An 11,386-nucleotide genomic window follows, 5' to 3' on the forward strand; every position below is an offset into this window, starting at 1 on the left:
TTGCCCTCGTGAAGCCAATTCCGCGGCCAACTGGATAGCGAAGAGTAACAGAACAAAAGCACTCCCTCAAAACTGGATGTCTAATCCTCCTCCAGTTCTTTCGGAAATTTTGTGCTCGGAATTTTACTTGTCGTCTTCTTGTATTTCTTGAAGTTATGAATGAAAGTATCTACTATTCCGACCAAAAAAAAAAAAAAAACACCCAAAGGTTAACCATTGGCGAAAGGTATTCTACTAATAGAGTCGTTCGTTAGATGAGAAATTGATGGTGTACGATGCAATAGATTCGATCCAATTAACTCATGTGAGTGACCGAGATTTTTTTTTTTTTTTTTTTTTTTTTTGTCGGTTGTGAGTGACCGAGATGAAAACGCTCTTTTGATTACTGACCGCATCTGTCGTCGGCGACAGGATTCTTAGCGAGGAAGTAGAGTAAGGAATGTGAACAGGACGATGCTCGTTTCTATTTTCTGATACCACCCGAAGTACGAGGTTTCCGTCGGTATCAAAATTCACTGTTAGATTACCAAGAAGAGTTGAGAAATGTGAAAAGGACGATGCTCTGCCCTGCTTCCGTTGTCTGCGGCTGTTCCCACCTCTATTAGGTTTCACTCTCAGCTCAGTTCGATCGCGCAACACCGACTGTGAGTAATCACGCTTGCTGCTTTTCTGTTAATCCTCGGCCCACTGGATTCATTCCGCAGGACCCTGTAATGCATCTGTGACTAAAGCCAGTTCCAATTCTGTCTGATTGTATTGAAATTGGAACGTACTTCTCAATTCATCTGTCGTATAGAGATGGAGCGCTTGTGTGATTTTGATGAGGAATGTCGAAACAGTAGGAGGAACAAGGCAAAGGGTGTTGCGAAAAGTGAGCAAAAAAGGGACCGGATCAAGGCTTCGCCGGATTCCATTTTGATTCACATCCCCTCACTTTTACCCGCCAGGGATGCTGTGAGGACCCTGATCATCCCTAGCTTCGGTCGCCTCTGGACTTCGATCAGTGCCTGTGCCACGATTGCTCAAACAATTTGAGCTACGGTCACAGAGAGAAGTCTGTTAAGGTTTTCAGAGCTTGTTCGCTGTGTGCTCGCACTTCACCAAGGTCCCAGGATATGTAAATTCCGCCTTCATTTCGAGTTTTCGATGTCCCGCCAATTGGATGATTTGATGTTTCTTGAGCCCGAGGAGCAGGACAGCATGACTAAGACTGGGGTATATGCAGGCGAGGTCAATCATTGGATCGAATTTGCGTTGAATAGGAATGCTGAGATCCTTGATTTGGATTTACAGCATGTGGCGGCTTTCTCAACGTGGATATTACGGCATGCGGTTCTCTTGATTCAACTTGCGTTAGATATTAATTGCCTGGTTTTGTTCTCCAGAGCAGCTTCTTAATTGAATTGAAGTTGGTGAGCTGCCAAGTGAATTTTCTCTACAAAAATTGCCATGAGGGCGCTTAAAGTGCTGTATCTTAAGGAAATCCTGTTGAACGATGTTCTAATCAAGAATTTTATAGATGGGAGTCCAATGCTCCAGAGCTTGACTGTTCGGGATTGTGATGGCCTGCGAGAACTAAATTGTGCTTCCCGGAAACTTAGGAAGGTGACGGTTGCTCCCCTTTTTATTGCATGAAGAGTCGAAGTTGCCTGTTCAAATATCAAGTCACTGAGCATCTATGGATGGATTGAGCTTCTGGAATTAAAGAACCTATCATCTCTACGAGAAGCATCCGTTGATTGCTGTGATTGTTTCAGGGGTGTATGTTATGAATATCGTGAGGTCCAAAAGGTTCTGGAGAAGCTCCATCAGGTGAAAGTAGTTACAATGCATCACCAACCGATTCTTGTGAGTTGACCGTCCTCTCCTCATTTGTATAGAAGTGGATCTGTTTGTAAATCGAACTTTTGTTCTCCTCTGGAAATCGCACTAGCTGTCACCGTTGTTGTCTCTCTCTTCCACTTTTTACTAGGAGGGGTGGAGGCGGTATGGTTCCCCTAAGCAATGCCAAGAACTATGGCTTCGCTTTTCGTGTTCTATCATCGTCTCATCCATGGTGTGGCCTTTCTCACTTTTGCCAAATCAATGTAGCTATGGCTTGTCGATGGCTGTCAACCTTATTCAAACTGTGCCAGTACATTTACGAGCATTTCCTCAAATTTGGGTTTGTGCTAATTCTTTTGAAGTTAAAAGTATGAACTAAAAAGCACGCTTGAACGATACATGCAGCAGCCATTGGCTGCTCTATTCTTCTTTGGTGTGAGAGAAAGAAAACTTGCCGTTGCTGATGTTGTGACTGAAATCCATTCCTTGTGGTTGTTAGAACACTGGATAACGCCACTTTATTGATGTAATCATGTAGGAAGCTATGGTTCTTAAATTGGTGGAGAGTCGAAACATGCTGGTGTCCTGTCCAATTTCTTAGCAGTTCCACAGCCTTCTCTTCCCTTGCTGAAGTATGTGATAAGCTTCAGAGTATCATCTCAGTAATCTCTTGTCATTTCTGCAGGAGAGTTTTTACGGACTAATGCGGATAATTTTTACCTCTTTTATGTCATCGTTACTGTGTCGTGAATGTTCATTTTGTTATCTAGGTACTGACTTGTGATTTTGGATAAAACCAGTTTCTCATGGTATACGAGTCAAGGAACTTGCCTTGGCCATCCTAAACAGTTGGCAGCGCTTGATTCTTAGGACAATGCTAACAAAGTGGCACCTCCCAGGAATTTGTCAATGTTTTGAGTAGGTCTCCTGGCTCGGAAGTGCTGGATATACACATCATCCCGGGTGAAGCGCCTTCCACTGATGTAAGTACACTAATCCCCATTTGAAGCTATTCTAGGTATGTGTGAAATTTCGTCAACTGTCTGCTCTGATTTCGTAGACACAAGAAGCATGGCTGCGTTTGTACAAGATTCCTGAAGGGGACTACTGGGATTTACGAGATCACTCTTTTGGACGTCTTACCAACTGCCTCAGAATTGTCAGAATGTCCGGTGACGTCAGGAAGGATCATGCGGTCCAGCTAGTGCAGTTTTTCCTCCGTAAGATTTTGGTTTTACAGAAGCTCATCATCCCTGCAGGGCCGAACAATCATTCCATTTCCGTCAAGGAACTAAAGGAATTTTCCAACAAGTTGTTGAGTTTTCCGAGAGGTTCTCCTCGTGCAGTAGTTTTGTTTTCCAATGAGTGACGTTCTTTCCCTGAGTGCTAAGATCTAATGCGGGGTTACTAAGAGGCGACGCCTACAGCAAAGGTTGATCGTTACAGTCCCGGTCACCCAGATTTTGTGGTTATCAAGCATATTTGATCAAGCTTTCTTTGGTGTCAGTTTTTTCGGTTTACCATTCTTACTTCTGATCTCCTTTCCTTTCCAGCGACGGGTTTTACCTTTTGAAGATGCCTTGACATCGGGACCACCTGTATGCTATGCGCATCGCAGTGCTGATGAGTGCACTATTTACCAGCAGATGATCAGGTTTATGAATCCTATATATATAGTTGCAGCCTGTGCCTCACCAAGACAGTTTGTATATATCTCTGAAGAAGTGACCTAATGCAATTGTTACGCGCGTTGCAACATGTTTAAATTGGGAGCGAGAATCCCTCAAAAATCCAAAATTTAGTCATTATACATGAACATTATCAGTGAATTTTATGCGAAAGCACCGTTTGGGCTTTTTACCAAGACAGAGAGACGTGCGCATCTACAAAAGCCGGACGGGGGAATCCCGAAGGACAGTCGGTCGGACCCAGTCATGACTCGCGAGGAAAGAACTCCGTAGGCTGTCCTTGTATTCTCGTCATGCACCGTTCGAGCTCCTCGTCGTGCTTGATATCTCTCACCAAGGTCCTGACCTCTTACGTCAGCCAAGGCTCCCACGACCGAGCCCTCGCTCTCTTTCACCACATGCACACCTCCCTCGCCCTCTCTCTCTCGACCCCTTCGTCTTCTCCTCGGTCCTCAAGTCCTGCGCTGCCATCTCCCGCCCTCAGCTGGGTGCTTCCATCCATGCTCACGTCGTCAAATCGGCCATCTTGTCGAACCACTCCGTGGCGTGCTGTCTCGTCAACGCGTACGGGAAATGTGTTTCTGTCTCGGCCGCCCGCCACCTGTTCGACGAAATTACCCACAGAAATGGTTTTGTGTGGAATACTATGATTTCGCTTTACTCCCACGCTAATCGAGTTGATGATGCCCTGCGGTTATTTGAGGTCATGGATGTTGCGCCTGATGTTTCCACGTTTAATTCGATCATTGCAGGATTATCGCCATCTGATGAAGGTTCTTCCAAGGCAATTATGTTTTATTGGCGAATGCGGGAATTGGATTTGAAGCCAGATCTTATAACATTGCTTGCACTATTGCCTGCAGGTGAGGGCATGGCAGCTCTGAGTTTGATTAAGGAAATCCAAGGTTATGGGATAAGAAACCACATTGATCCTCACCATCAGTTGAGAAGCGGCCTCGTGGAGGCTTACGGGCAATGTGGATGTCTTGGTTATGCCCGTGCCATTTTTTATGGTACAAAGGAGAGAGATGTGGTGGCATGGAGCAGCTTAATATCGGCCTATGCACTTAACGGGGAGGCAAGAGCTGCACTGGAGATTTTCGGGCAGATGGAGCAGCTTAATATCGGCCTATGCACTTAACGGGGAGGCAAGAGCTGCACTGGAGATTTTCGGGCAGATGGAGCAGGCAAGTGTGCAACCTGATGGTATCACATTTCTTGGAGTGCTGAAAGCTTGTAGCCATGCAGGGTTGGCCGACAAAGCATTGGGCTACTTTGCTAGAATGCAGAAATTCTATGGGTTGGAAGCAAGTAGTGATCACTATTCATGTTTAGTGGATGTCTTAAGCAGAAGCGGGAGGTTACATGATGCTTATGAGATTTTAAAGGACATGCCAGTTAAGGTGACTGCAGAGGCATGGGGAGCTCTTCTAGGGGCGTGCCGGACTTACGGGGAAGTGGAGCTTGGAGAGATTGCTGGGAAAGCATTATCTGAGGGAGAGCCTAGTAATTGTGCTAATTATGTTTTGTTGGCCAGAATCTACTCTAGCATGGGGAGATTCGAGGAGGCCCAGAGAATTAGAAGGGAAATGAAGGAGAAAGGAGTAAAGGCTGATTCTGGTAGTAGCTGGGTGGTGTGACAGGATTGATGGCATTAATTTCGAGCATTTGCCAATATGAAATTCACATGAAGAAGGTATATGACCCAGACACATACTTGTGGTGGCAAGCAGCCTCTATCTGGTTTTAACAAGGTGGTTTTAAATGGCTGAGAGCTGGATGGAAGCTTTCCTGGAGGAAATCTCTTGCGCAAAAAGAAGGGAAAGTGAAGGAAAAAGATGCTCTCAGCTCGAGAGATCAAGGGACGGAGAACCTGAGTTGGCGAGGGCAGTAGCATCTCTTACATGCCCACTGGTGCGGTGTTCCATGGACTTGGAAGATTTGCTTAAATGGCCTTTCGTTGCTGTGCTACGCTCATCCTACCTCGACTGCCTATAGGGATAAGGAAAGATGGCGTGTTTATCAAGAACGGAGGCAATTTTTTATCTGAATGTCGATATGCTTGTATACAAAGAGGCACGTTAGCTGTTGAAGCACACATTACACATGTTACCTGCTGAAGCACACTTTGTAATGTACCTTCCGACCATTCTTGTTCCTTCATTTGTAACATTCTTATATGAAAAAGGATGAAATCCCCGTCTGCTGCACTGCAGTCAGCTCATTTTCTGATTACACAAAATCGTGGAAAGTGTCCTGTCCTTCACTTTCAGTTGAAAGTGAATACCTCTAGAGATGCACTCTGCAACTGTAAAATGGTGCTTTCGCCATACCCAACTAAGAAAGGCGAGTGCTTTGTAATTGGCTCAGAGCACCTCTAGTATACTTCTTAAGATTCTGTCATTTCATGGCGTATGAAGATAGTATAAAAAAAGATGTCGTGTCGTATTGAGACTCTCTCGGGAATTGCAGGTGCGCTCCAGCAAATTCTTGTATCTTGTGTCTTGTGTCGAGACGTCAAGAGGAGGCAGTCGTGTTGCCATCGGCGAGATAGGAATGATCGGTTCTGGTTGATCCTAAGACTAAGAATTAGACTGGACCATCAGTCCGTCCAATGTAAGAAGTCACTTTATTTTTTTTCCAAAACTCGATGCCTCATATTATGGAGGAAAAAAAGCTTGTCACTTTATTTTATTTTTTTTAATTTCTTAAAAAAATAATATATGTAGTTAGTTCAGTCCAGTTCCTACTTGGAACGGAAACCTAAAAACCAAACTGACACTCGGGAACCAGACCCAACCGGTCGGTTTGGTCTGGTCCAGGCAGTTTCCGGTTCCGGCCGTCCGTTTTGTACACCTCTTCAGCCGGACATGGCGTTTGCCCAGAAAATTGGACAAGAGGAAGCTGGACCCGACGAGGGAGCCGGCCCGAAACGAAGACGATTTAGCTAGCGTCGAAATGATTGGGCCGGGGCTTTCGCAAGGACAGAGCCCGAGGGATAAAGCAGGGCAGCCAAGCTGCTGCCTTTTTGCCTGTATAAGCTCCTGTCGGCGATCCGACTTGGGTTCATTGGAGACGGTCGCTTTAAGAAGATGGAACCATATCTCTCTCTTCCCCACCTCAGACGTCGGTGGGTTCGGTTCATCCATGGCATCTGCATGTTCAAATTTCTCTCCTTTTTGTTTTGTTTCTTTTTTGGTCTTTTTGCCTCGCCACACCTTTAGCTTGTTTTCGATGGGCGTACTGCGCCGTGAAAACGAGGCTAGTCATGGAGGCATAGAGTAATCGCGGTGTTAACGTGGGGGCACAAACTTTTGATCCCCTGTTGTGCCTCTAAAAACATCCTCTACAATCGGTCTTCTCGTTCCTTTTCCTTTTGCCTTTTTCCAAAACAATTTGTCGGATCTTAATTGTTCAGCTGCAAATGTTCGGGGAGGTTGATGATGATGTGTCCATGTATTGAGGTGTGGATAGCCCCATGCCCCTGCTTGCAGGGAGAACCTACTTGGGAATTATGTCCTCAACTCATAAAAGGAAATAATTAACCGAAATCCAACGTGATATTTTTAAATATTTTTACGAGGGGTTTCGCAGAGACATTATTGCAGTCATCGGCAATTGTCTGTACTGGTGGAGGAGCAAGCAAGATGAGTTCAGATGCAAGGATAGGATTACTCGGCTTATGCAGCAGTGCGTTGCGGATGAAGATAACCCGTTCTTGAGAGAAGGGGGTATTTGGACAATCAGAAACTTGTTCGAGGGAAATACCGGAAACCAACAAGCAGTTGCTGAATTGGAGCTCTGGGGAACTGTTAAAGACACTGGAGATTGCAGAGCTTGGTCTTCGAGTGGATTTGGAGCAGAAGACTAGAAGACCAAAGCTTCAGTCACAACCTCTTTCTCACGAACATCATATAGAGCTCAAGGCCTCTGTGGCATTCGTAGGCGACAGAAACAGAGCGAATGGATTTTACCTTGGTGAATTGGATTTCTAGCCTCGGCCAGTGTGCAGATCGGAGAATAGAGGCCCTAGACGTGTTCGCAATGAAGATCAGCGCCTGCAAAGGAGTTCTGAATGAGGACCAACTACTTCAGACTTCCCGGCCAGAAAACAGGGCAGAACAGAGGAGTTTTGGCGCCGTGGTGGGAGCGGTGGAGATCGACAGCCACGGCTGGTTTCTGGCGATTGAGAACGACGAAGAAGACCTGTGACTGAGAGAAATCAGTGATGATGTTTTATACGCTTTCGGCTCCTCGCAAAATCGTGCTCTGTTTTCAGGTACACGTGTAATTAAAATCCAGAGAATTGTAATACACGTGCAATTAAAATCAAAGTACAACTTTTTGGTGAAAAATTCGGGGGCAGACAACAATTCGTGACTAATTCGGAGATCGACAACAAATTTTTTGTCAGAATCACTCGTCCGAGTAAGCACTCAACGGTCACAACGGTCACAAAGCCCTAATATTTCCTATAATGAAACTCCCGTATCTCACTTATGATCCGCTCAGAATTCTCATCTTCTTCAAGTATTTCCTAATGTTTCCTAATTTGATTCGCACTAGCTTTCTTCTTCCCCTCCCTCTCACCCCTTCTTCGTCGCTCTCTCTCTCTCTCTCTCTCTCTCTGTGGCAAAACCCACGATCATCGTCTCTTCGTCTGTTCATCTCTTCAGCACTTGGCGATAATGGGGTATCAAAGTTTTCCGGCAGCGACGGTCTACTTTCGGTCTGCAAACCGTCTTTCAAAGGGGGACAGAAAGATGAAGCTCGATTTCTCATCTCTCAATCTCTTGGCAGATGTAGCTTCTTTCATCTCCGAGGGAAAGCTAAGTCTCGGGCCTTCCATCTTTGATCGCGATGGTGAGAAGAAGGTCACCCTCGTGACCACCACCACTTTTGGGCCAATCGGTGTCGGATGGATCGTTCGGAAGAAGAGATCCCCGCGAGCGCGAAGGCCGACATTCCACGCCCAGACGTCAACTTCTGACCCATTTGTCGTTGTCCAAAACAACAAGCAAGAGCCTTCGAGAGCCGTCGCTGAGAACCACAAGAAGAGGTCGCGTACATTTGATTCCTCCGAAACCCAAGAATGGGGAAGAGTTTCCAAGAAACCCAAGAGAACTCCCCAGACGGGTCTCGCGGCTCTAATCGGACCAAGCAAATTGCCGACGAAGTACATGGAGAAAATTCAGGAGATGCAAGGTCGGGATATGACGCTCGTGGTGGAGAAGACTCTTACTGCCACGGACATGAGCCGAGGCCAAAGTAGGCTCTCTATACCCAACAAGCAGATAAGGCAAGGTTTCCTGAGCGAAGAAGAGATCCGAATCCTAGATAGGAAGGAGAGCATTAAGGTTTTCCTCATTGAGCCGTGCCTCGAAGTTTCTCAGTTGCAACTGAAGAGGTGGAATTACAAGAGCAAAAATTTTTCTTACGTGTTGACGGAGAGGTGGAATGGGGTCGCGCATCCCTACGAGCGGAATGAACTCATGAAGGATGTTGTCATTCAGCTTTGGTCCTTCAGGGTGGATGGCAGCCTTTGGTTTTGCCTCAAGAGAGTTGAAGACCATCAAGGCAATGGAAAGGATGGCTGTGATCTTCCTCCTATTTCGTGAAGAAGTAATTCATGATACTTCTCTAAGTTCAACACAGTACATAACTAGTTAGCTTTACTTTTCTTATACTTTTTTAAAATTTCAATGTCTAGGTACTTTCATTCTTTCCTATTATTTCGGGACCATTATTGACGTCTCGATGAAGTTAGAAGTGATAGGAGCTGGGGTAGTCCTCACAGATCAACTATGGTTGACCATGATTTTTTGATGAAGTTTTTTGTTGTTCTCGAGTTTTTCTTTTTTTGTATGTTTGGTTGCAGTTGGCATTTTCTTAAAATTGCGTATTGCGTTGTCTCTTTTTCCGATTCTTCCTCAACGTTGCAAAGGGGTGCTTTGCTAGCCACTTGTCATCAAACCCTTGCAAAATTGGCCAGTCTAAGTTCGTCATGGTAGCATTTGACTTAGACTGCTATTCACCAAACCAACGAGGTCGGGTGTTTGATGAATCAGAGAAAACTCATTAGCAAACCTGTAATTAACAACATCATTCCTGTCTTTGGATCAGCGTGCCCGTAGGATCAGGGGAGGTGAATTCATGCCGAGAGACAAAGGGAGTGAACAAAGTTGAGCGAGTAATAACAGAAAATAATATGTGAAAGAGAGGACTTTCAATTGAAGACTTGAACTAGGCAATTCGAGTTACAGTAACTATTACTTCTTATGGTGCAATTCTTCGGAATTCAAATGTCGATGAAATGAAAGCTATTTACAGTAGAATCATAAGAAAACCGCCCGATGTGCATCCATATTCCTTTCCCCCTTCCATAAACCGACCCCCAGGAAGGAATATAACACAATTATGTGAACCCAGAGTGATCCCCGAACTCAAAGACAATCAATCTTGCACCTTTCTGTAAGTTTTCCTCTATTCTGGGCTTCAAGAACTGCTGACAAGCTCGATGCCACCGCTGCTTCCCATTGAAGAATATTTACTAGGAGGGTTCTGGGTGGTCTTGACAGGGTAAGAAGCCTCCATTGCGATACCGCACTTGCCACAGTAGTTGTTGGCCAAGTTCCTCTCCATCTTGATGTATCCGCTCTCGCCCCACAAGGCGCCCCACGAGTTCCTCACAAGCCAGTATTCTCCTCAGCTGAAGCAGGGGATTTCACGCAAGAGCAATTGAGGGTGCCTGCAAATAAAGGGGAAGCAAGAAAGGAAATGTCTATTAGAGCAGCAGCCCAATGATATGAAGTTGTTAAACAAAAGAAACAACTATAAGAATAAGCTCTTCAAGTTTAATGTTAGATATTTCTTTCTAGTACAAGATGCATATCGTCACAAGAAAGAAATTGTTGCCTCAAGCCTGGTAGATCCCAGTCAACATCAGTTTCACTCGTAGATGATACTAAATAGACATAGGACATCTTGCCGTTTAAAAAACTACCCAACATGTAGATGAGTCATGTGATCTTGACAGTACCTATCTTTATGACATCGAATGGATTCTTCTCTCTCATTTGGCTAACAACTAGTGATGTCAAATCCATTACTAGGAAGTAGGGTGATTGGTTCCCAATCTAATTTCTAGGCAATCCAATTGAATCGGCTGAGTTTAAATGAGAGAATATCTCGAATTCAATAAGAGGCAAAGAAGACCCAAATTAAGGGAAAGATCGAAAGAGGAAATGAGGCTTGCGTAAGACATTTAAAAATAATAATAACAATTGGTCTGAGCGGTCTAGTTCAAGGAACCGGACAACCTAGACACTAGTACCACTTTTAGAAACTAGGAATTGGACCGAGACTTCTTGGAACCGGACCAAATCGGTCAGTTTGGTCTATTCATCTTGCTCACCCCTACTAGAAAGATCGGCATAAAGTACCATAACAATAGGTATTGTGTCGACATCACATATTATAGTTGTTTATTTAACTTTCTAATTATTAAAATATCCTATATCACTTATTTATAAGTCTTATTTGAGCCATATGTCCATGTATTTTTATTTCATCAAATAGTTTAAGCTTCTCAATTTGACTCTATTTTTTCACATGAGATGAGAGCCAAGTTTCACTCTAGATTTATTTTGCGTGTCCCCATTCATTAATTGTATGTGCCATTCTTAGTCAAGTTGTGGGCATTGTATTCATATTCTCTCCCCCTTATAGCTAATCTTTGGATTGGATCTTTCACATCAGCAAGGTCAGACAAAATCTCAAACTAACACGAAATAAACAAGACAAAAATTTGATTGACCTCCATTGCCAACCCAAGCTAAATATTAATATGGAAATTGGCGACCATGAAAGATTCT

General features: G+C 44.5%; 1 pseudogene; it reads left to right on the top strand.

Moving 5' to 3' along the window:
• The first annotated feature begins 516 nt into the window (after nt 1-516).
• Nucleotides 517-5,736, top strand: LOC104418522 (annotated as a pseudogene).
• Nucleotides 5,737-11,386: the final 5,650 nt, after the last annotated feature.

The sequence above is a fragment of the Eucalyptus grandis genome, chromosome 9 (genome assembly GCF_016545825.1).
Source record: "Eucalyptus grandis isolate ANBG69807.140 chromosome 9, ASM1654582v1, whole genome shotgun sequence".
NCBI classification, from domain to species: Eukaryota; Viridiplantae; Streptophyta; class Magnoliopsida; order Myrtales; family Myrtaceae; genus Eucalyptus; species Eucalyptus grandis.